Raw genomic sequence first — 21,868 nt, 5'->3', positions numbered from 1 at the left:
AGGAAGCTAGGGTGTTTCTCCACAACACTCATCCATCACTGATTGATGGTTGTTATATCCCTGGCACTTCCACCCTGCCCCACAAATGGGCTAAGCTCACTTCTGAGACCAGAGAAAGTCTCCAGACAGAAAGACACAGATGCTTGAAGTACAATGCCCTTGGCCTATAAAGGAATTCTCCTTGAGGCTACAAGGGACATCAAGTGTGAATTGAGGGGATACAGAGAGGAAATCAACAGAGTCCGCTATAGGGATTAGTAAATAATATTGTGTGTGTGTGTGTGTGTGTGTGTGTATAAAACTTCAGTTGAATAAAATGCAGTTTCAGAAGATAAGTAGGTTCAAAAGAATAAAATAAGGAGAAAGATGATATTCTCTTATTTCATACACCTTCTACCACTTGATGGCAGTATACCAAAGTTTAGATGGTTGGAACTCAACAGAGTAATAACGATTCATGACATAAAACATCTCATGAAAATGGCTGCAAAACAACTTCCCCCAAATGTGCCCATTTCCAATTGGAGATTAAGCCACTGCTACTATTTTAGGTTTTTCAGAGAGATCCTTTCTCCAATTCTCCCCTTCTCCGCCAGTCCCAGCCATTTTTCACCTATTATAGTCATGAGATTACTATTATAATGTAGTACGATTATTGAATTAATGCTTAAACCACTTTCTTACTTTGGATGTCTCTTTAATTTTTGCTGCTCCTGAGGCCTGATTTGTCTCCTTACATTGGCATCCCTTATAGAAACAGGAAGAGCTTCCTTGAGTAAGAGAGTTGTCTTTTTCATCAAAATTCTGACCAAAAAAAAAAAATCATTTTAAAAACTAATAACTTAGAAAACTAAAAATAGAGTTACCATATGATCCAGTAATCCCACTTCTGGACATATATCCAGAAAAGACTCTAATTCCAAGCGATTCATGCACCCCAATATTCACAGCAGTACTATTAACAATAGCCAAGACATGGAAGCCATCTAAATAGCCATCAACAGGTGAATAGAGAAGATGTGGTGTGTGTGTGTAGATAGATAGATAGATAGATAGATAGATAGATATAATGGAATTATATCTATATAATGGAATATCACTCAGTCATGAAAATGGAATAATGCCATTTGCAGCAACATGAGTGGATCCAAAGATTATCATACTAAATTAAGTCAGAGAGAGAAAGATAAATATCATATAATTTACACATGGAATCTAAAAAAACGATACAAATGAATTTATTTACAAATCATCAGTAGACTCACAGACATCAAAAATAAACTTAGGGTTATCAAAGGGGGAAGACTGGGGGAGGGATAAATTAGGAAATTGGGATTAACATATACACACTAACATAAAACAAGACCTACTGTGTAGCACAGGGAACTATATGCAACATAATTAAGTATAATGGAAAACAATCTAATATATATATCACTTTTCTATAAATACCTGAAACACTGTAAATCAATGATACTTCAATAAAAAATTATTTTTAAAAAGACAATGACTATGACCATTGTTTTGTATTCATTGCTCTTGTTATACCTACATTTCTTCTTAAGCAACTTACAGTAACTTACTTAAAACCCTACTAATTAAATTTAAAGTTCGTTCCCTAGCCTCCATCAGTGGGTTCAGGATCCAGTGTGTAGGCCAGCAGCTACAGCTCCGATTTGACCCCTAGCCTGGGAACCTCCATCTGCTGTGGCTTCGGCCCTAAAAAAGACAAAAAAATAAATAAAGTTTGTATCAAATATTTTTATCTTTGAACTAAATGCAAAATTAAATATTGACAAATTGCTATTAATTCTGAAAGGATGGATAATCTCTCAAACTCTTACACTTCCTTTTGGCTTCTTCTTGCTGATCTGGCTATTCCTGCATGGGCTCTACTTCCTCCTTTCACTTCTTAAATTTTGTTATTAACCCCGGTTCCATCTTCACACTTTGATTTTCTCTCACCCTAGTCATCTCCCCTAAGCAATATCACCCATATCCAAAGTTTTTCATCATGGATGATTCCTAGATTTATATTTCCAGCCCTATCTCTCTCTGAAGCTCCAGTTTCATTTTGTTTTTTGCCTTTTTTTTTTTTAGGGCTGCATTTGTGGCATATGGAAGTTCCCAGGTCGAATCGGAGCTGTAGCCACCGGCCTAAGTCACTGCCACAGCAAGACAGGATCTGAGCCAAGTCTTCGACCTACACCATAGCACACGGCAACGCCGGATCCTTAACCCACTGAGCAAGGCCAGGGATCAAACCCACAACCTCATGGTTCCTAGTCGGATTCGTTAACCACTGAGCCACAACAGTAACTCCTAAAGTAAGTGCTATTGTTAAAACCACTTTATAAATGAGGTGATGGAAATTTGCCCATGACTAGTTGGAACAGGAACTGAGATTTAAACTTAGGCAGCATTTTCAGAGTCCATACAGCTATCCCACACTTCTCAGGAGCAGCACAAATAACCATGTGTCTCTAAACATTTTCTCACCTCCTTTGCAACTAGGTTGGGATCCTCTATCTAGTTCTGGTCAATGACATAGGAAGGGAAGTGATGTATGTTCTTCCAGGCCAAGGGCTGTAAAGAAATGGTGTTCTCAGCCTCTTTTTTTTTTTTGCTCAGCTGTGGCAACCTTAGAAGCCATGAAGTCCACATGGCCCAGCTACAAGATAGAGGAAGATCCATATAATTTAGGAAAAATACCTCTGTGTAAGTTCTGGAGACATCCGAGTTTATTGTTATTACAGCGAATCCCAGCCTATCCTGACTGATACAAGCAACATGCCGATAAATGCTGCCCTCTCTTTCACTGTCCACATCTGATTAGGTCAATCACCAAATCATTCCATTTCTCTTTAATTCTTCTTCCTCTCTGTCCTTTCCCCTCAGTATTCCTCTAACCAAGATAACTACCAAGGCCTTCTACAGAACTGACCTTCCTGCCCACATCCTCAACCACCTCCAAGCCATACTCCACAGTGCAACTGGCGTGACTCTTCTAAAATAACAGTATATCATGGAGTTCCCACCGTGGCTCAGTGGTTAACAAATCCAACTAGGAACCATGAGGTTGAGGGTTCAATCCCTGGTCTTGATCAGTGGGTTAAGGATCCAGCGTTGCCATGAGCTGTGGTGTAGGTTGCAGACGCCGCTCAGATCCCGAGTTGCTGTGGCTCTGGTGTAGGCCGGTGGCTAAACTCCGATTCGACCCTTAGCCTGGGAACCTCCATATGCCACGGGAGCGGCCCAAGAAATGGCAAAAAGACAAAATAAATAAATAAATAAAATAACAGTATATCAATGCCCCGTTCTTCACATCTTCTTCTTTTTTTTTTTTTTTTTTTTTTTGGGCTGTGTTCATGTCATGTGAAAATTCCTGGGCCAGAGATTGAACCTGTGCCACAGCAGTGACCCAAGCTACTACAATGTCAATGCCAGATCCTTAACCCGCTGCGTCACAAGAGGACTCCTCCATTCCTTCACATTGTCCAAATGGCTTCCCATTCCCCACCAGATAATAGCCAGTCTCCTCAACCTGGGCCACAAGATCCTTGACAAACTTGATAAAACCGACCCTCCCAGCCACTCTCCTCAACTTCATATTCAACCCCTTTAGGTTCCCAAATGCACTTTATTTTGCTTTCTAATACGCTGCTCCTCTGTGAATGCCTCTCCTAATGCATTTCTGAAATTCAACTTAGTTTTTGCCTTTCACACAGACATCTTCCCTGACACTTTATTCTATTTCCTCTTTTCTATGCCCCATGGCCTCCTTCTTTTCTAGCCCTTATGCCATTGGATTGTAGCTCTTTTCTCCCACATCCATGTTCATTTCACTGTCATATTCATGTTAATATTTTCACTACCCTGCCCAGTGTCTGGCACATATCGAATAAGTAAATATCTGTTGAATTAATTAATAAATGCATGCATGAGTAAATCATATTTCTTTTTTTTTTTTTTTTTGCTGTTTCCTAGATAGCCTGTAGGGAAGGTACGATCATTAAAATAGGCACAAAACTGCATTGTCTAGAGTTCCTGTTGTGGCTCAGTGGGTTAAGAACTCAGCATACTGTCCTTGAGGATGTGAATTCGATCCCTGGCCTCACTCAGTGGGTTAAGGATCTGGTGTTGCTGTGACCTATGTTGTAGGTCACAGATGCAACTCGGATCTGTCATTGCTGTGGATGTGGCATAGGCCAGCAGCTGCAGCTCCAATTGGACCCCAAGCCTAGAAACTTCCATATGCCATAGGTGCAGTTGTAAAAAGACAAAAAAAAAAAAAAAACCAGAATACAAAACTGCATTGTCTGGCAGTTTACAACCATGGCTCCCAGTGAACCATGCCTCCCAGTATTCACATCCTCATGTAAACCATTCCTACATTGAGTATGGATTGGCTCTGTGATTAGTTTTAACCAATAGAATGTGGAAGAAGGGATATTGTGTGACTTCAAAGGATGAGCTTAAAAAATTTTTAAGTTTCCAATTTTTCTGATTGGGATATTTCCTTTTAGAAACCACCCAACCTGCTGTGATTCATCCAAACCATGAAGATGACATAGGGAGGAAATCTGAGGCAGTCTTCAACAGTCCCAGCGGATGCCCCAGATGCCAGCCACGTGAATGAGCCATCTTGAACCATCCAGACCAACTGAGCCACAGACAACTGCGGCTCTAGTCAATATCACATAGGACAGAAGAACCTCTAAGCTTAGCCCAGTCATCTCCTTCTCTCCTATTCTGGCTTCACGTGATCATGTCTCCTCTGCATGCAATGACAAGTGGCAATTCTGCTGCCTTCCAAGTCTTTACCACAGTTACCAGTGCCAGTGTCAGCTAATATTGCTGGTACTTGATGCTGAGCATGCCTACATGGTGCAGTCTCAGGTCACTACAGAAGTTGTCATGAATGCCACTGACCTCCTGTACTTCAGTTATCTCACAGAGATTGCTGTAAAACAGTCCTTCAGTTCTGATCACATTTTTATTGCATCCCTTTCACTCTAGGACTCAAGCATGAATCCGTGGGGGCTGGGCCACTATCTGAGTGATAGATAGACAGAAATAGCGCCACATTCATCATCATTTCTCCGCTTTTATCCTGGTCCATTGAGCTTAAGCCATACTTCTGTGCCATAACATTCCCTTCCCTTGGATTAAAATCTTTCCAAAGAGGCACCAAGGTCCTTCATGCAAATAGACCGTGAGATACAAACCCCACCAGACCTTCAGACATGACCAGAGAGGACTGAAAGGAAGAGGCCCAACATACCAAGATTTGAGGGGAATGAAAACTAGAGACATTCATTCATTCATTCATTCATTCATGTGTTTTTCAATGCAGAATACCTCTCCCTTCCCACTTTCATTTGCTAAGAGCGACCCTTCTCCTTAGGGAAACGGCCCTTCCCCCTTTCCAATGAGTTGTGGTTGGACCGTCAATTACAGTACATCACTCCACCCTGGCCAGTAAGATTGAGGATATGACCTGGCACCTCATCTCTCAAGGAAAAGGGATTATTCTGGATGAGCACAGGCCCCAAGATAGGGCAGACAGAGCTCTTCTCTGAGATTTTTTTTCAGGAAAAACTTTCTTTTTTTTTTTCTTCTCTCTCTCTCTCTCTTTTTTTTTTTTTTTTTTTTTTTTGTCTTTTTGCCTTTTTCTTGAGCCTCTCCTGCTGCATATGGAGGTTCCCAGGCTAGGGGTCTAATCGGAGCTGTAGCCACAGGCCTACACCAGAGCCACAGCAACGTGGGGTCCGAGCCACATCTGCAACCCACACCACAGCTCATGGCAGCGCCAGATCCTTAACCCACTGAGTGAGGCCAGGGATCGAACCTGAAACCTCATGGTTCCTAGTTGGATTCGTTAACCACTGTGCCACGGTGGGAACTCCAAGACTTTCTTACCTGAGGCACTGAATAAAAAGGCTGTAGTCCTAGGCTTGTATGTGGAAAATCCTTGGAGAAAATGAAGCCAAGCAGAATTATGCAGATGAAAGATGAATGCTGTGAAAGAGCATTCGTCTTGGCCTTGTCAAGCTGGAAGTTTCTCTCCCTGAGACACCTGAAATTAGCTGCTCCCCACAGAAATTCCTTTTCCTATTCTTTTCCCATTAATTCCCATTTTTTAATGTAAATATTCTGAGCTGGATTTCTGGCAGTTACAGTAAGAACAAATTTCTGACTATTGCAAATACAAGCACACCAAAATGATGAAAATATTTTTTCCTTTTTTTAAAATTGATTATTTATTTTGGCCTGTGACATGTGGAAGTTCCTGGGCCAGGGATCAAACCCACACCACAGCAGCAACCTGAGTTGCTACAGTGACAATGCTGGATCCTTAACCCACTTCACTGGGCTGGGGATTGAACCGGTGCTACAACAGAGACAAGCTGGTTCATTAACCCACTGCACCAAAGCAGGAACTCCTAAAGTATTTTTTCTTGTTTTTAATTTATCTATCTTATATTCATAATGGGAAAATGACTCAGAGTAAAAAGAGCTAAAGCCTCAGTCTATTTAAAGAGTTATCTAATAAGAAATCATTGTGCTAAAGTATATAATTTGTGGTTACCATGATCTAATAAGGTTAACAAATCATTCAAGACAAGAAAATTAGATCATAAGAGTGTTTTGTAAAGGGAAAAATTTATGGAAAACACATCCTTTGGTGGAGTAAAGTGACAATTTAAAAAGTGGCGCAACATGGAGTTCCCGTCATGGCTCAGTGGTTAACAAATCTGACTAGGAACCATGAGGTTGCAGGTTCAATCCCTGGCCTTGCTCAGTGGGTTAAGGATCTGGCATTGCCATGAGCTGTGGTGTAGTTTGCAGACGCGGCTCAGATCTCGAGTTGCTGTGGCTCCGGGGTCGGCTGGCGGCTGGCAGCTCCAGCTCCGATTAAACCTCTAGCCTGGGAACCTCCATATGCTATGGGAGTGGCCCTAGAAAAGCCAAAAAAAAAAAAGTGGTGCAACTTTACCATTTTGCCTTGCAACTTTCAATTTGGAATTTTGGTTTTCTTAAAAAAAAAAATCTCTCTACAATTTTGCCATTCAGAAAGGAAAGACACGGGAGCTTGGACTTATCAGACACAACTTAGAATAGATATACAAGGAGATCCTGCTGAATAGCATTGAGAACTTTGTTTAGATACTCATGTTGCAACAGAACAAAGGGTGGGGGAAAAAATGTAATTGTAATGTATACATGTAAGGATAACCTGACCCCCTTGCTGTACAGTGGGAAAATAAAAAAAATTAAAAAAAAAAAAGAAAGGAAAGACACACGATGCAACACAAAGTAATGAGACTCGGAGAATTCCTTGTTCTTGAATAATACTATGCTCTGGATTCATGAAGTTTTCCAATGCTCTCTACTTCAGCATTTGGAATTGAGAAAATCTGCTACTTGATATTACTGTATTTCTATCTGTGTAATAAATCTATAGATGACTCTAGTTGTCTTGTTTGCCCAACATCCAAACTTCCTCTGGGAACTGTGTCTCCCATTCCCCTGTTGTGGGAGATTAAATGATTTAGCCCCATGCTTTTCCCTCCCCCACATCCAACTCGGACTATAGTTTCACCGTGGGCAGAAAGTTTTTCTCTGCCCCTCGACTGAGGGTTTAGGCACGTGACTGGCATTGATCACTGGCGTGTGAGTTGGAGTGGTATATGAGGATGATTCTGAACCTAAACTTCAGAGGCCTCCCATGTGCCCTGGCTACCTTACGTGCCCTAAGAGGCAGATGGTCACTATGTGGCTTACAGCCACCCTAGTCACCATGGCCTACAAAAGAGCTGCCTGGGCCAGTCTGCAGACCTGTAGAAATAAACGACAGCTGTGTGTATGTATGTATGTATGTGTCTTTTTAGGACCACGCCCCCGGCACATGGAGGTTCCCAGGCTAGGGGTCGAATCAGAGCTGTAGCTGCTGGCGTATGCCACAGCCACAGCAACATGGGATCCCAGCCGAGACTGCAACCTCCACCACAGCTCACGGCAACACTGGATCCTTAACCCACTGAGCGAGGCCAGGGATCAAACCTGCCTCCTCATGGATGCTAGTCAGATTCATTTCCACTGATCCAAGATGGGAACGCCAATGATAGCTGTTTTAAACCACTCATTTGGGGTGCTTTGTGATACAGCATTAAAGTGGTAAGAGCTAGCTAATTACCTCCCACTCCATCCCCCTCCCAGTCACACAGTTCCCAAGGGACTTACCAAGTTCTCTTTAGAAGATCTGACCCTTTGTCAGATTTCCTTACAAGATCCTGTTGGCAACTGGTCCAGAGGCCAACTGGACTTCATACAGCTCTTCTTAGTGTTTTGAACTTGGAGGGAGAACAGGGGGCGGCAGGGGGAGGGGGCACTCTTAGTGTAGCTAAAAAACCCAAGGTGTAAAACCTGGGAGTTATCTTCAGCCACTATGCCACCCTGTGGAGAAAACAGATTGGTGATGATAAAGAGTCAGGAGGTGAAGAGTGACACCTAGGGGCGTAATAACTAATTGCAGTTATTAAGGCCTCGCAGCATCCTTACCCCTTCTCAGGTTGTCTGAACTGATAAATTTTCCTTTGTTTGGCAAAGCTATTTTGGTTGGGTTTAGTTGCTTACAGGTGAGTGAGTATTGGCCCATACACATTTTTTTCTTTTCCTTTTTAAAAACTGTGGGAGTTCCCTTTGTGGCTCCGCAAATACGAACCCACCCAGTATCCATGAGGATGTAGGTTCAATGCCTGGCCTCGCTCAGTGGGTTAACGATCCGGCGTTGCGGTGAGTGAGCTGCGTTGTAGATTGCAGACATGGCTCAGATCCCATGTGGCTGTGGCTGTGGCTGTGGCATAGGTCGGCAGCTGTAGCTTTGATTTGACCCATAGCCTGGGAACTTCCATATGATGCACGCACGTCTCAAAAAAAAAAAAAAGTGCTTAAAAAATATATTATGTACAATTTAGCATCTTATCCATTTTTAAGTATGCAGTACAGCAGTGTTAAATACATGCACACTGTTGTGCAACAGATCTCTAGAACTTTGTCTTGCAAAGCTGAAACTGTATACGCACTGACCAACAATTAATTTTTCCTTTTCACCTCCTCTCTTCCCCTGGCAACCACCATTCTTTCTGTTTCTTTGAGTTCAATCACTTTATATACCTCATAAATGTGGAATGATGACGCATTCATCTTTTCATGACCAGCTTCTTTCACTTAGCATAATGTCCTCAAAGTTCATCCATGTTGTACCATACGACAGAATTTCCTTCTTTTTAGGGCTGTATAATATTCCCTTATATGTATATACCATTTTTCTTTATTCATTCATCCATCAATGGACACTTAAATTGCTTCTACCTCACATCTATTTTGAATAATGCTGCAATGAACATGGATGTGCAAATATACCCATATTCTTCAATGGATTCAAACTCATAATTATTTGTGCAATCTCTGCTTCTACACTTTGGGAGGAAAAAAACAAAATAAACATGGGTGATAATAACAATGGTTTGAGGACATAAACACCCACCAGTGAAACATACTTCTGGGCTTTTCTATCCCAGGGCCTTTGCCCATTCTATACCTTCTACCTGTCCAATCTTATCCTACCTAGATTTCAGAGGCTATCTGAAATTCTATGTGCTCTGTGGAGTTTCTAAGAAGTTCCCAAGGGGGGAATCACTTTCTTTAACTTGAACTTTCATAAAGTGTTTCTGCCACTCTGTGCCTCTCATCACATTATGCTTATCTCACTATCCATATTTCTGTTGTAATCTTTCTGAAGAGAAAGACTATGTCTTATTCATATTTGTATTTCCCAAATTACTCTCTCAAGCGTCTTACACATAACTGGCATTCAATACATATTTGTGGAATTGAGTGGTCCTCCACTCAGGGTTAAAATTAGATCCTCTCTTTCATCCAAGTAAACCCACACTTATGCTAATCTGCCTTCTTTATGTTGGAGGTCTCAATCATTGCCTATCATTTGTCTGAAATTAAACCCCTAACTTAAAAATGGGTGAATGACTCAGTTAGATAGTTTTTAAAAGGTCAAAGTGTTTACTGCCAAAAGGCCAAGAGGTAGAATCTAATCTTTCTTTAGGGTAAGATTAAACTTTCTTTAGGAGTCTTGAGCTTTGTGATATATTCAGTTCTTTTTTCAATCCTAAATAAATAAATTTCCTGGTAATCATATGAAGGATAGTCGGAAAATTTGCCTTGGTTTATTTTACCTTATGTCTTTACAGAAAAATGTTCTGGGCTCAGTCCTAGGGCTTCTTCCCTTTTCTATCTTTAGTTTCTATCTACTTTTTCAGTCATCTCAATTAGGCATACGGCTTTTTTTTTTTTTTTTTTTTTTTTTTTTTTTGTCTTTTTGACTTTTCTAGGACCGCTCCCACGGCATATGGAGGTTCCCAGGCTAGGGGTTGAATCAGAGCTTCAGTCACCGGCCTACACCAGAGCCACAGGAGCGTGGGATCTGAGCCGTGTCTGTGACCTACACCACAGCTCATGGCAACGCCAGATCCTCAACCCACTGAGCAAGGCCAGAGATCAAACCTGCAACCTCATGGTTCCTAGTCCAATTCGTTAACCACTGAGACACAACAGGAACTCCAGGCATAACGTTTTAAATTCTATCCATGTGCAGAAGACCCGCAAATTTTTTATATCCCACTGGTATCCCTTCCATGAATTTCAGACTAAAGTGAATTTCCTATTCAACATATTTGTTTGGATTCATAATAGGCTTTGAAAACCTAAAGAAAATTCCTAATTCCCTTTGCCATTCCACTGCAAAATATTTTCCTCTTCATGTTTCATCCCATCTCAAGTAATGACCACTTTGCCCAACTTTTCTAGTTGCTTAGGCCAGAATCTGTGAGGTCAAATCACTGTCACTCCTCTTCTTAAAACTCTCCAATAGCTTCTCATCTCAACTGTGAGAAGAGCTGAAGGTCCAGGGAGCCTGACACCACCGCCCACCCCTCCTTCACTGCAGTCACTTCTCTAACCTCGTTTCTTTCCGATTTTACCTCCACTATCATCTCCCCTTGTCTACTAAGCCCTTCCCACACTGGCTGCCTTGCCTGTACTCAAATGCAGCCCCGAGTTTCTTTTCGTCCCCCTCCCTGACCTCCACTGTTGTGTCAGCTTAAAGCACATGCCTTCAGATTAACGTCAAGGCCCTCACTCAAATCTACCAGATCTTCGCTCTAATGTTATGTTCCATCAAGGCCTTCGCTGAGCACACTGAACTCTGTCTGCCTTTTCCATTTTCTTTCTTTCCAAATGCTATCACCATCTAAAACTATATGTCACTTATTTTACTGTCTCCTCACATTAGAATGTAAGCTCCATGAGGACCAGATTTTTGTATTTTATTTAGCCCTTTATGCTCAGAGCTGGCAGCGCAAATACTCAATCAGTGTCTCTTGAATAAATGACTGTTCTCCAAGTAGATGTGCACATGCGTGCAGAACACATATGGACAGAACAAATGGATGGAGAATAATTTCCTCTCACTCAAATTATATCTTGCAATGAACATGTCTGGATGGCAAGAATAACTCCATGGTACATTTTATGTGGTTCATTAAAAAAAGGCTCTGGAGTGCCCGTCGTGGCTCAGTGGTTAACGAATCCGACTAGGAACCATGAGGTTGCAGGTTCGATCCCTGGCCTTGCTCAGTGGGTTAAGGATCCGGCGTTGCTGTGTGCTGTGGTGTAGGTCGCAGACGCAGCTCGGATCCTGTGTTCCTGTGGCTCTGGCGTAGGCCGCAGGAGCGGCCCTAGAAAAGGCAAAAAGACAAAATAAATAAATAAAAATAAATAAATAAATAAATAAGGCTCTCATTCAGTTATTTTGAAAAATAGAATGGCAGAGAAAATATGCCAAAGTAAAGCCAAAAAAAAAAAAAAAAGGTTTTGAGATTCTCTAAAAACTTAGTTTGCTGCAGAGCACACGCTAAACAAATTTCCTTAGGGCAGAGTGTGTATTTCTGGTGGTAAATGAGCAATTTTACAAATAAACATTTTCATTTAGTAGCCATGTGTTTATCTGAATGTGTATTAGGAAAAACAAAACTATCGCATCACAAAGGAGGTTTTCTGGATGCGACTCTTTAGGGTGAGGCTAAGGCAGAAGGAGTGGTGATTGATAATCTATACACCGCACAAATCACTGGAGCAAGCAAGATTCAGGCCTGCCCATGATCCTCCATGACCAAACCTTCTCCTGGAACTGCTCAGAGAATGGATAATATGGACAATGCTAGTGTGTTTTCTTACATGCTGAATTTTCAAGCTCACTCTTTCATTCTTTTCAGGACTAAATTGAAATGTCACTTTGAGGAGCTAATGAATGTTGAGTACTAGAGGATTCAAATGGTTGCCTAGAAGCATAATCTAGTCACTGTTTGGATGCACCAGCAAAAAACCCACTGAGCACACACACGAAAACTGAAGGGGAGTATGTATTTATTTACTTACTTACTTACTTATTTATTTATTGTCTTTTTGCCTTTTTTAGGGCCACTCCCGCAGCATATGAAGGTTCCCAGGCTAGGGGTCTAATTGGAGCTGTAGCCGTCGGCCTATACCAGAGCCACAGCAATGCCAGATCTTAGCGACATCTGCGACCCACACCACAGCTCACGGCAATGCCAGATCCCTAACCCACCAAGCAAGGCCAGGGATCGAACCCGCAACCTCATGGTTCCTAATCAGATTCATTAACCACTGAGCCATGACAGGGACTCCTGAAAAGGAGTATTTAAATGGTAGTTTTTCAAACTGTCAATCTTATCATCCAAAGTCCTCTTAAGTCTCAGATGTTTACTTTTTTTTTTTAGAGCCACACCCACATATGGAAGTTCCCAGGCTAGGGGTTGAATCGGAGCTACAGCTGCTGGCTTGTGCCACAGCCACAGCAACACCAACACACTGCTTCTGTAACCTACACCGCAACTCACAGCAATGCCAGATCCTTAACCCACTGAGCAGGGCCAGGGATCAAACTGGGTCCTCATGGATACTAGTCGGGTTCTTTACTGCTGAGCCACAATGGGAACCCTCTTAGATGTTTACTTTTTGAAGAGATGAATAGAGGCAATGGAAACACTGAAGATCATTAGCTTCCATGCACCCAGGTCCTCACTCTTTCATCAGTTGATAGAACTCTAAATCTTTCTGAAGGAAACCTTCAATATTCAAAATTGTGTTCGTGAATTAATTTAAAATTAGAATATCTTTGATTTCAGGTCTAATATTCAAGTTTGTATTTATTTATTTATTTATTTTAAATTTTTTAATTTTTTTGTCTTTTTGCCATTTCCTGGGCTGCTCCTGCAGCATATGGAGGTTCCCAGGCTAGGGGTCCAATTAGAGCCATAGCAACTCAGGATCCAAGCCGAATCTGTGACCTACACCAGAGCTCATGGCAATGCCGGATCCTTAACCCACTGAGCAAGGCCAGGGATCGAACCTGCAACCTCCTGGTTTCTAGTCAGATTCGTTAACCACTGAGCCATGATGGGAACTCCAGTTTATTTTTTAAATGGTCTAGTTTTGTTTTTTACATGTAACTGTCCAGTTTTCCCAACACCATTTGTTGAAGAGGCTGTCTTTTTCCCATTATATATTCTTGCTCCCTTTGTCACAGATTAATTTACCAGAGAACTATGGGTTATCTTCTGAACTCTATTCTCTTCCATTGATCTGTGTGTCTGTTTTTGTGCCATTTCCATACTGTTTTTATGACTGCAACTTTGTGGTATAGTTTGAAACCTGAAAGTGTGATACCTCCAACTCCTAGAAGCAAACATAGGCAATATGCTCTTTGACATAGGTCTTAGCAATATTTTTTGAATGTCTCCTCAAGCAAGGGAAACATAAGCAAAAATAAACAAATGGGACTACATCAAACTAAAAAGGTTTAGCACAGAGAAGAAAAAACTATCAACAAAATGAAAAGATAACCTACTAAATAAGAGATATCTGCATATGATAGCTCTGATAAGGGGTTAATATTATAAATGTACAAAGAATTTATACAACTCAATATCAAACAAAACAAAAAAGCCTTGATTGAAAAAAAGGGCAAGGAAATTCCTGTTGTGGCTCAGAGGAAACGAATCTTACTAGTATCCATGAGGATGTGGGTCTGATCCCTGGCCTCACTCAGTGAGTCAGGGATCCAGTGTTGCTGTGAGCAGTTGTGTAGGCCACAGACGTAGCTCGGATCTCATGTTGCTGTGGCTGTGGCGAAGGGTGGCAGTTGCAGCTCCAATTAGACCCCTAGCGTGGGAACTTCCATATGCCAGGTGCAGCCCTAAAGAGAAAAAGAAAGACAGAAAGAAAGAGAAAAGTGGGTAGAGAGATGGGATTAAGATGGTAGAACAGAAGGACTGGAGCTCACCTTCTCTCATAAAAGCAACAAAATTACAACCAACTTCTGAACAACCTTCAATCAAATAGACTACAAACTATCAAAAAAGATATCCTACTCCAGAAGACAAAGAGGATGCCACATCAAGACAGCAGGAGAGGCGATTATGTGATTTAAGCAGTCCCATACCCACCAGGTGGACAGCCCACAGATTGGAAAATAACTGTATTAGAGACTCACCTATAGGAGTAAGAATTCTGAGCCCCATGTCAGGTCCCCATGCCTGAGATTCTGTTACTGGAAGAAGGAGTCCCCAGAGTATTTGGCATTAAAGGCCAGTAGGGCTTGTGTACAGGAGCTCCACAGGACTGGGGGAAATGGAGACCCCATTCTTGAAAGACGCACATAGGCTTTCATGTGCACTGGGTCCCAGGGTAAAGCAGAGACTCCATAGGAATCTGGGTCAGATCTGAGTGAAGCTCTTGGAGGATCTCCTGGGAAAACAGGGAGGGACTGTGACTCATGATAGGGGAAAGACATTGGAGGCAAAGGTCTTGGGAAAAATCATCAGCATGTGTTCCTCTAGAGGTGGTCATTTAGGAAAAATCTGGTCCCACCCATCAGTGCTGAGAAGCCCCAGGCCAAATAATAATCCAGGTGGGCTCACAGCCCCAATCATCAGCAAACAGGCTTCCTACAGACCCCCCAGGCACACAGCCACCTCAAATCTCAGCCAGACACAAAGCCCCACTCACCAGAGAGGTAAGAATCAGCTCCACCTACCAGTGGGCAGGCACCAGTCCCTCCCATCAGGAAGCCTATAGCAAGCCCCCGTACCAACTTTAGCTACAAGGGGGGCAGACCATCAGAGGCAAGAGAGGCTACAATTCTACTGTCTGCAAAAAAGGAGACCTCACCAAAAATCTACCCAAAATGAAAAGGCAGAGAATTATGACTCAGATAAGGGAGCAAGAAAAAAGAAAAAACAAAACAAAACAGAAAAACAGCTGACTGATCTGGAGATTATCAACCACCATGAAAAAGACTTTAGACTGATTATAGTGAAGATGACTCAACATACTGAAAATAAACTGGAGGCAAAGATTGACAAATTATAAGAAACACTGGCCAAAGAAATATAAGAGATAAGGATTAAGCAAGCAGAGATGCAAGATACGATAGCAGAAATAAAAAAATTCATTAGAAGCAGCCAACAGCAGAATACAGGAGGCAAAAGAATAAATAAGCAAGGTGGAGGACAGACTAGTGAAAATTACTGATGTGGAACAGAAAAGAAAAAAAGATTGAAAAGAAATGAAGACAGTCTACGAGAACTCTGGGACAACGTTAAACATGCCAATATCCATATTATAGGGTTGCCATATTATAGGAAAAGAGAGAAAGGGACAGAAAAAAATATTTGAAGAGATAATAGCTGAAAACGTCCCTAACATTGGAAAGGAATCACTCACTCAAATCCAGGAAGCACAATGAGTACCATTAAAATATACCCAAGGAGGAATACCCTGAGACACGTATTAATCAAACTGACCAAAATTAAAGACAAAGTGAAAATACTGAAAGCAGCTAGGGAAAAGAAACAAATAATATACATGGGAACCCTGATAAGGTTATCAGCAGAATTTTCAAAAGAAACTCTGCAGGGCAGGAGGGAATGGCATGATGTACTTAAAGTGATGAAAAGGAAAAAACTCCAACCAAGACTCCTCTACCCAGCAAAGCTCTCATTCAGATTTGAAAGAGAAATCAAAAGCTTTATAGACAAGCAAAAGCTAAGAGAATTCAGTACCGCTAAACCAGCTTTACAACAAATACTAAAGGAACTTCTCTAGGTGGAAAAGAAAAGGCCACAACTAGAAACAAAAATATTGCAAATGACAAGGCTCACCAGTAAAGGCACACATATAGTAAAGGTAGGAAATCATCCACATACAAATATGCTACCAAAATCAGAAATCGTGAGAAGAGGTACAAATGTAGGACACTAGAGACACACTTGCAGTTAAGAGACCAACAACTTAAAACAATCTAGTATATATATGTACTCCTATATCAAAACTTCATGGTAACTTAAAACCAAAACATCTACAGCAGATACACACACAAATAAGAAAAAGCAATCCAAACACTAAAGTCAGTCATCAAACCACAAGAGAAGAGAACAAGAGAAGAAGGGAAGAAAAAAGACCAACAGGAGTTCCTGTGGTGGCTCAGTGGTTAACAAATCCAACTAGGAACCATGAGGTTGCGGGTTCGATCCCTGGCCTTGCTCAGTGGGTTAAGGATCCAGCATTGCTGTGAGCTATGGTGTAGGTCGCAGACGCGGCTCAGATCCTGCATTGCTATGGCTCTGGCGTAGGTCACTGTCTATAGCTCCAATTAGATCCCTAGCCTGGGAACCTCCATATGCCATGGGAGTGGCCCTAGAAAAAGAAAAAAGAAAAAGAAAAAAAGAAAAAAAAAAGACCAACAAAAACAAATCTAAAACATTTAATAAAATGGCAGTGAGAACGAACATACATATCAATAATTACCTTAAATGTAAACGGACTAAATGCCCCAACCAAAAGACATAGACTGGCTGAATGGATACAAAAACAAGACCCATATATATGTTGTCTTCGAGAGACACACTTCAGTTCTAGGGAGACATTCAAGTTGAAAGTGAAGGGATGCAAGAAAATATTCCGTGAAAATGGGAATCAAAAGAAAGCTGGAGTAGCAATATTCATATCAGACAAAATAGACCTTAAAATAAAGAATATTATAAGAGAAAAAGAAGGACATTACTTAATGATCAAAGATCAATCCAAGAAGAAGATATAAAAATTTTAAATATATATGCACCCAACATACAATCACCACAGTATATAAGGCAACTACTAACAACCTTAAAAGGAAACATCAACAATAACACAATAATAGTGGGGGACTTTAACATTCCATTTACAGCAATGGACAGATCATCCAAACAGAAAATCAACAAGAAAACACAGGCCCTAAATTACTCATTAGACCATACGGACTTCATAGATATTTATAGAACATTCCACCCCAAATCAGCAGAATACACACTCTTCTCAAGTGCACATGGGGGAGTTCCCATCGCAGCACAGTGGAAATGAATCCAACTAGGAACCATGAGGTTGTGGGTTCGATCCCTGCTGCTCAGTGGGTTAAGGATCTGGTGTTGCCCTGAGCTGTGGTGTAGGTCACAAACATGGCTCGTATCTGGCGTTGCTGTGGCTGTGCCATAGGCTGGCAGCTACAGCTCTAATTAGACCCCTAGCCTGGGAACTTCCATATGCCATGGGTGTGGCCCTAAAAAGACAGAAAAAAAAAGGCAAATGCACATGGAACATTATCCAGGACTGATCACATTCTGGGCCACAAATCAAGCCTCAGTAACTTTAAGAAAATTGAAATCATATCAAGCATCTTTTCTGACCACAAAGCTATATGATTGGAAATCAATGAGAAAAAACCTGCAAAAAACACAAACACGTGGAGACTAAGCAACATGCTACTAAACAACCAATGGATCACTGAAGAAATCAAAGAGGAAATTTAAAAATACTGAGAAGCAAATGACAACAAAGACACAACAATCCAAAACATATGGGATTCAGCAAAAGCAGTTTTTTTTTTTTTTTTTTTTTTTTGTCATTTCTTTGGGCCACTCCCGCGGCATATGGAGGTTCCCAGGCTAGGGGTCGAATCGGAGCTGTTGACACCAGCCTACGCCAGAGCCACAGCAACTCGGGATCCGAGCTGCGTCTGCAACCTACACCACAGCTCACGGCAACACCACAGCTCACGGCAACGCCGGATCCTTAACCCACTGAGCAAGGCCAGGGACCAAACCTGCAACCTCATGGTTCCTAGTCGGATTTGTTAACCACTGCGCCACGACGGGAACTCCCAGCAAAAGCAGTTCTAAGAGAGAAGTTTAGAGCCATACAAGCCTATCTCAGGAAACAAGAAGAAGCTTAAATAAACAACCTAACTTTACCTCTAAAGCAACTAGAGAGACAACGGACAAGACCCAAAGTTAGCAGAAGGAAAGAAGTCATAAAGATCAGAGCAGAAATCAATGAAATAGAAATGAGGGAAACCATAGAAAAGATCAATGAAATGAAAAGCTGGTTCTTTGAAAATATCAACAAAATTGATAAACCCTTAGCCAGACTCATCAAGAAAAAAAAAGAGGGGACTCAAATCAATAAAATTAGAAATGAAAAAGGAGAAGTAACAATGGACATCACAGAACTACAAAGGATCATAAGAGACTACTACAAGCAACTATATGCCAATAAAATGGACAACCTAGAAGAAATGGACAAATTCTTAGAAGAAAAGTACAATCTTCCAAGACTAAACCAAGATGAAATAGAAAAGATGAATGGACCAATCACAAGTACTGAAATTGAAACTGTGATTTAGAAACTTCCAATAAACCAAAGTCCAGGACCAGATGGCTTTAGAGGCAAATTCTATCAAACATTTAGAGAAGGGCTAACACCTATCCTCCTGAAACTATTTCAAAAAATAGCAGAGGAAGGAACATTCCCAAAGTCATTCTGTGAGGCCACCATCACCCTGATACTAAAACCAGACAAAGATACCACAAAAAAAAAAAGAAAGAAAATTACAGGCCACTGATGAACACAGATGCAAAAATCCTCAACAAAGTACTAGCAAACCGAATCCAACAAGACATTAAAAGGATTATACATCATGAACAAGTTGGATTTATCCCAGGGATGCAAGATTCTTCAGTACCCACAAACCAATAAGTGTGATATATCACATTAACAAACTGAAGAATGAAAACCATATGAACCTCTCAATAGATGCAGAAAAAGCTTCTGACAAAATCCAACACCCATTTCTGATTAAAAAAAAAAAACCCTCCAGAAAGTGGGCATAGAGGGAACATGAACATAAAAAAGGCCATATATGACAAACCCTCAGCTAACATCATTCTCAATGATGAAAATCTGAAAGAATTGCCACTGAAATCAGGAACAAGACAAGGATGTCCACTCTTGCCAGTACAATCCAACTTAGTTTTGGAAGTCCTAGCCATGGCAATCAGAGAAGAAAAAGAAATAAAAGGAATCCAAATTGGACAGGAAGAAGTAAAACTAAAACTATTTGCAGATGACATGATACTATACCTAGAAAATCCTAAAGATGCTACCAGAAAACTGTTAGAGTTCATCAATGAATCTGGCAAAATCTCAAGATACAAAATTAATACACAGAAATTGACGGCATTTCTATATACTAACAATGAAAGATCAGGAAGAGAAACTAGGGAAACAATCCATTTACCATCATATCAAAAAGAATAAAATACTTAGGAATTTACTTACTATCTAAAGAGATAAAGACCTGTACTTTGAAAACTATTAAGGCACTGATGAAAGAAATCAAAGACGACACAAATAGATAGATATACCATGCTCTTGGATTGGAAGAATAAATATTTTCAAAATGACTATACTACCCAAGGCAATCTACAGATTCAGTGCAATCCCTATCAAATTACCAAGGACATTTTTCACTGAACTAGAACAAAATATTTTAAAGTTTGTATGAAAGCACAAAAAGACCCAGAATAGCCAAAGCCATATTGAGAAAGGAAAATGGAGCTGGAGGAATCAGTCTCCCTGACTTCAGACTATACTACAAAGCTTCACTCATCAAAATCATATGGTACTGGCACAAAAACAAAAATATAAATCAGTGGAACAGGACAGAAAGCCCAGAATTAAACCCACGCACTTACAGTCAACTAATCTATGACAAAGGAGGCAAGAATATACAATGGAGAAAAGACAGTCCCTTCAATAAGTGGTGCTAGGAAAACTGGACAGCTACACATAAAAGAATGAACTTAGAACACTTCCTAACACCATACACAAAAATAAACTTAAAATGGATTAAAGACCTAAATATAAGACCAAATACTCTAAAACTCCTCGAGGAAAACATAGGCCAAACACTCTCTGACCTAAACGACAGCAACATCTTCTCAGATCCACCACCTAGAGTAATGACAATAAAAACAAAAATAGGAATTCCTGTCATGGTTCAGCAGAAACAAATCTTACTAGTATCCATGAGGACCCAGGTTCAATCCCTGGCCTCCCTCAGTGGGTTAAGGATCCGGTGTTGCCATGAACTGTGGTGTAGGTCGCAGACATGGCTCAGATCTAGCATTGCTGTGGTTGTGGCATAGGCCAGTGGATACAGCTCTGATTAGACCCCGAGCAAAAACAAATGGGACCTACGTAAACTTAAAAGTTTCTGCACAGCAAAGGAAACCCTAAACAAAACAAAAAGACAGCCCATAGAATGGGAGAGAGTATTTGCAAATGAAGCAACTGACAAGTTGCTTTATATACACCTCCTGCAGCTCAACACCAAAAAAACAAACAACCCTGTCAAAAAGTGGGCAGAAGATTGTAAACAGACAATTCTCCAAAGACAACATACAGATGGCTGAGAAACACATGAAAAGATGTTCAACATTGCTCATTCTTAGCGAGATGCAAATCAAAACCACTATGAGGTACCACCTTACACAGCCAGAATGGACATCATCCAAAAGTCTACAAACAATAAATGCTGGAGAGGGTGTGGAGAAAAGGGAACCTATTGCACTGTTGGTAGAACTGTAAATTGGTGCAACCACTATGGAAAACAGTATGGAGATTCCTCAGAAAACTAAAAATAGAATTACCATTTGATCTAGCCATCCCACTCCTGGCATCTATCCAGAGAAAACCATGACTCGAAAAGACACATGTACTCCAATGTTCACTGCATCACTATTTATAATAGCCAAGACATGGAAACAACCTAAATGTCCATTGACAGAGGAGTGGATCAAGAAGAGGTGGTACATATACACAATGGAATATTACTCAGCCATTAAAAAGAACGAAATACCAGCATTTTTTGCAACATGGATGGACCTAGAAATTATCATGCTGGAGTTCCCGTCATGGCACAGTGGTTAACGAATTCGACTAGGAACCATGAGGTTGCGGGTTCGGCCCCTGCCCTTGCTCAGTGGGTTAACGATCCGGCGTTGCCGTGAGCTGTGGTGTAGGTTGCAGACGCGGCTCGGATCCTGCGTTGCTGTGGCTCTGGCGTAGGCCAGTGGCTACAGCTCCGATTAGACCCCTAGCCTGGGAACCTCCATATGCCGCGGGAGCGGCCCAAGAAATAGCAAAAAAAAAAAAAAAAAAAGAAATTATCATGCTAAGTGAAGTTAGTCAGACAGTGAGATACCAACATCATATGCTATCACTTACATGTGGAATCTGAAAAAAGGACAGAATGAACTTCTTTGCAGAACAGATGCTGACTCACAGACTTTGAAAAACATGGTTTCCAAGGGAGACAGGATGGGGTGGG

The 21,868-nt window shown here is 41.1% G+C and overlaps 1 protein-coding gene across 3 annotated transcripts in view; it reads right to left on the bottom strand.

Annotated features, from left to right (window-relative positions):
- C6H1orf141 (chromosome 6 C1orf141 homolog) overlaps positions 1–21,868 on the bottom strand; it is a 186,979-nt gene that overhangs the window by 72,848 nt on the left and 92,263 nt on the right. For all 3 annotated transcript variants that reach the window (XM_021096491.1, XM_021096492.1, XM_005656146.2), the window contains one exon: positions 8,248–8,460. The gene's annotated coding sequence lies outside the window, so the exon portion shown is untranslated. The remainder of the gene's footprint in view (positions 1–8,247; positions 8,461–21,868) is intronic.

Source organism: Sus scrofa, chromosome 6 (assembly GCF_000003025.6).
Source record: "Sus scrofa isolate TJ Tabasco breed Duroc chromosome 6, Sscrofa11.1, whole genome shotgun sequence".
NCBI lineage: Eukaryota > Metazoa > Chordata > Mammalia > Artiodactyla > Suidae > Sus > Sus scrofa.
This window is presented reverse-complemented; position numbering and strand designations above follow the sequence as displayed.